This window comes from Triticum aestivum, chromosome 4D (genome assembly GCF_018294505.1).
Source record: "Triticum aestivum cultivar Chinese Spring chromosome 4D, IWGSC CS RefSeq v2.1, whole genome shotgun sequence".
Lineage (NCBI taxonomy): Eukaryota > Viridiplantae > Streptophyta > Magnoliopsida > Poales > Poaceae > Triticum > Triticum aestivum.
In genome coordinates this window covers 113,957,899-113,962,346 of record NC_057805.1, presented here as the reverse complement: position 1 = coordinate 113,962,346, position 4,448 = coordinate 113,957,899, and the positions used below count along the sequence as shown (strand labels likewise).

Below are 4,448 nucleotides of genomic sequence, written 5' to 3'. Positions count from 1 at the left end.
TCAGCATAGCCAAGGACTCTTTAAGACACAACGAGACCACTGTAAAACCAACCGTGGATAGGTGGACCACTAGACGTCGAACCCCAATCTCATATCATGCATTTGTCGAAAAGATATCCTAGGTAACTACTTGAATTCCCACCTATTAACTCCCGAAAATTTCTGGTTATGCAATCTGGTGTTGGGGATACACGGGAAGCAATATATCTCACCCAAACTAAACAATCCCTACATCCAGCTGTATCCATCAATCAACACATAACCAAGAAAACTCCGGAAATCGTGTACCTCAACCTTCGAAAAGCATCCATTATACGAGTTATGGCAATACTCCTGAACTCCCACCCCAGTACTGGATGACGTCGAGGTTATCTCACCAACAACTGCATAAAAGAGATTTTCGATGTCGACGAAACTCAGGTATTCCAGAACTGCAATGATAAAATTGTGACGACAACACCTCGGAGCTCAACTCCCCAGGACACTGCCACAACCCCTAACTGTCAGGAGGCACCAAGAACAATCTTCTCGTCACAAGAATATCAGAACAATTCCAAGATACCCACATGATCCTAAAAAAAGTTCATGAAATTTGAGGAGAGGAAAGTCAAAACATCTACGTCAGGAGGCTTCACCAGAGCGACGAAGGGACTGAGGAGTAAAAAGAATCCCACTCTCCGATATATATAATCCTAAGACTCAAAACATTTTGTTCTAGACTCAACAACGTCAGCGGTTCGATCAAGCAGGGGGCTCCTAAGTCGGGGATGGCTCTAATTACCAACTTGTAACACCCACGATGCGGCTATATCTCCCACGTGTCGAGGCACGACTTAGAGGCATAACTGCATTGTGGTTTTGTTGCAAGAGGGGTAATCTTTACATAATCTCATGTACTGAATAAGAAAGGGATAAAGAGTTGGCTTACAATCGCCACTTCACACAAATAACAAGTTAAACATACATCATCCAGAGTACAATCAAGGTCCGGCTATGGAACCAAAATAAAAGAAGACAACCCCAAATGCTAGATCCCCGATCGTCCCAACTGGGCCTCACAACCGATCATCAGGAAACGAAACATAGTAACAACCAAGGTCCTCGTCGAACTCCCACTTGAGTTCGGTAGCGTCACCTACACTGGTATCATCGGCACCTGCAACTGTTTGAAAGTATCCGTAAGTCACGAGGACTCAGCAATCTCACATCCGCGAGATCAAGACTATTTAAGCTTATGGGTAGGGGCAAGGTAATGAGGTAGAGTGCAGCAAGCGCTAAGCAAATATGGTGGCTAACATACGCAAGTAAGAGTAAGATGAGAAGCTACGCGACGGTCGTGAAGCTACAAGTGATCAAGAAGTGATCCTGAAACTACTTACGTTCAAACATAACTCAAACCGTGTTCACTTCCCGGACTCCGCCGAAAAGAGACCATCACGGCTACACATGCGGTTGATGCATTTTAATTAAGTTAAGTGTCAAGTTCTCTACAACCGGATATTAACAAATTCCCATCTGCCACATAACCGCGGGCGCGGCTCTCGAAAGTTTATACCCTACAGGGGTGTCCCAACTTAGCCCATCACAAGCTCTCACGATCAACGAAGGATGTTCCTTCTCCCGGAACAACCCGATCAGACTCGGAATCCCGGTTACAAGACATTTCGACAATGGTAAAACAAGACCAGCAAGACCGCCCGACTGTGCCGCCAAATCCCGATAGGAGGTGCACATATCTCGTTCTCAGGGCACACCGGATGAACACTACGTACGATAACCGAAGATACCCCAAGTTGCCTAGGGGCGGCACCGCAAGTGGCTCTGTTTTGGACCAACACTCAGAGGAGCACTGGCCCGGAGGGGTTAAAATAAAGATGACCCTCGAGAGCGCGACTCCCAAGGGAAAAGGTATAGGTGGCAAATGTTAAAACCAAGGTTGGGCCTTGTTGGAGGAGTTTTATTCAAAACGTACTGTCAAGGGGGTCCCATAACCCTAACCGCGTTAGGAACGCAAAATCAAGGAACATAACACCGGTATGACGGAAACTAGGGCGGCAAGAGTGGAACAAAACACCAGGCAAAAGGCCGAATCTTCCATCCTTTACAAAGTGTATAGATGCATTAATTAAGTAAGAGGTAATATGATATCCCAAACATGTTCCAACATGGAGCAATCTTCAACTTCACCTACAACTAGCAACGCTATAACAGGGGCTGAGCAAAAGCGGTAACATAGCCAAACAATGGTTTGCTAGGAAGGTGGGTTAGAGGCTTGACATGGCAATAGGGGAGGCATGATGAACAAGTGATAGGTAGCATGACATAGCGATAGAGCGACCAACTAGCAAGCAAAGATAGAAGTGATATCGAGGGTATGGTCATCTTGCCTAAAATCCCGCAAGGAAGAAGAACGAGTCCATGAAGAAGACAAACGGACGTAGTCGAACGGATCCTCACAAACGCGACGTTACCGGAACTAACAAGAAGAAGCAACACCGGAAAAGAGCAAACAACATGGTAAACCAACAAGCATAAACATGGCATGATGCACAACCAAGGATGATGCATGTCCGGTTTAAATATGCATGGCATGGCAAAGTGCACAAACAAAACTACAAGTTAAGTGGAGCCCAACATGTAACAAGATGCATGTTGACGAAACACCACATTCGATTATTTAGTTCACTCCCGGTTAGGTACCCAACACTATTAAATGTCGTTAAACATGGCAAGGGGTGAAACATAATAAAACTACCTATATAGGCAAGTTTAAATGAGGTCGGAACAACAAGCAAGAAGTTCGGAAAATTCCTCATATGCATATTATGAATTTGGTATTGTTCTGCTCTAAACCATATTTTATAGTTGCTAAACATGCAAAGTAATGGCACCATGTTAAACTATGCTTTTTTCCACCCCATTTACATATAAAGTTTATTAAATTTGGAGCTACAGTTATTAAGTTATGAAATAAATCATTTTAACATGGCATTTGAGCAAATTTAAACAAACAGCAATTTAAACATTTTTAACATGGATGAAAGTGGTATATTATGAAACTAGGCAAAATTCTAAGCAAGTTACATATATAAAACATTTTAATATGATGCACGGTTGATGAGTTATTTAATGCATGAACTCTAGGGACTTTTCTGTAAAACGGCGTTCTCTGGATAAAATCTAAATTCGCAACAGAGGAAAAAAAAACACGCATTGGGCCGAATCTAGCTGGCCCAACAATGAACAGGAGAGGGGCTTGGGCGCGTCCTCACCCATGGGCCTTGGCCCGGCCGGTGGAGAGAGGCCGGAAAGGGGCGCGCTGGATCTGGGCCTGGCGCGGCCTCGGTCAACACAGGCAGGAGGGCGCGACGAGGCTGCACCGAACGAGGCAGGATGACGACGGCGGTTTGGCGCGACTCCGGCGAGGTCCAACGCACAGGGTTGGCAGATCCGGAGTGGTAGAGGCCGGATCTGGCTCCGGGGACCCATTTCCGGCGCCGGCGAGCTCTAGGCCCTCTCCGACTAGAGCGATGGCGACGGATCCCTGCGGGGAAAAGGAGGGAGCGAGGTGAGTGGAACCGAGGGGAGGAAGGAGGAGAAGGGGCGCGGCGGCGCGCTGCTTACCAGTGGCGGGGTTCTGGCATGGCGGCGCGGAGGAATGCGACGACAGGTTGGCGAGGGCTCTGGATCGGGAGCTCCTCTCCCGATCTGGAGCTCGGGGCGATGTAGTTTGCGGGGAGCGATACGGTCGGGCCCGGGCGGGCCTCCCGCGGGCTTCGCAGGGCCGCGGCGGAGGGAGCGGGTAGGGGCCACGTGGCAAGTAGGGAGAGGTGGAGGGCGAGGCTGGCGGCGGCGCTGGCCTACGGGGAGGTGACAAGTGGCGGCGGGGCAGCGGTTTGACGCGAATTTCAAGGTGGCAGCGCCGGATCTGAGGAAGGAGGGCTAGGGGGTTAGGGTTTTGACTAGGAATGCCCAAATTTGGAAGGGAGGGTGCTTAAATAGGGTAGGGGGGTCTAGGGTTAGGGGAACTAGTCCGCTTTCGGATCATTTGATCTTGATCGGACGGTCTGAAACGTATGGTAGTGTAGGTGGGCTAAAGGGCTGTGTAGAAGGCATTGGGTTGAGAAGAGAGAAGAGAGAAGAGAGATGCGGCCCGGCACGGTTTCCAGAGACCGAAAACGTCCGACAAAAAGACCGGCTATACTACCGCTATAGTTATCCTTGGGGCGTCAAACGGACTCCGAATGCGATGAAACTTGGCAGGCGGCCTACCGACAACATAACAACACCGCACTCCAACTTTCATCCCATTCCGAGAACATTTTCTGGTCACTTATAAAATACTATGTCGGAGGTGCCGCGGGCGCGTGCAAGTGTGTCTGGGCTCAGAACAGACAACAGAGAGAACTGGGGAAAACCGGACGGATGCAAGTTTTGAAAACATGATG

The 4,448-nt window shown here is 48.5% G+C and overlaps 1 long non-coding RNA gene across 2 annotated transcripts; it reads right to left on the bottom strand.

The window, feature by feature from the left end:
* Positions 1-1,067: 1,067 nt before the first annotated feature.
* LOC123099762 (uncharacterized) lies at positions 1,068-3,952 on the bottom strand. Of its 2 annotated transcripts, none has more exons than XR_006448228.1 (3): positions 3,625-3,952; positions 3,273-3,544; positions 1,068-1,162 (listed from the first exon to the last, which is right to left on the bottom strand). It is a non-coding gene; the product is annotated as an uncharacterized lncRNA (long non-coding RNA). The 2 variants fall into 2 exon arrangements; XR_006448227.1 differs by lacking the exon at positions 1,068-1,162 and adding an exon at positions 2,426-2,476.
* Positions 3,953-4,448: the final 496 nt, after the last annotated feature.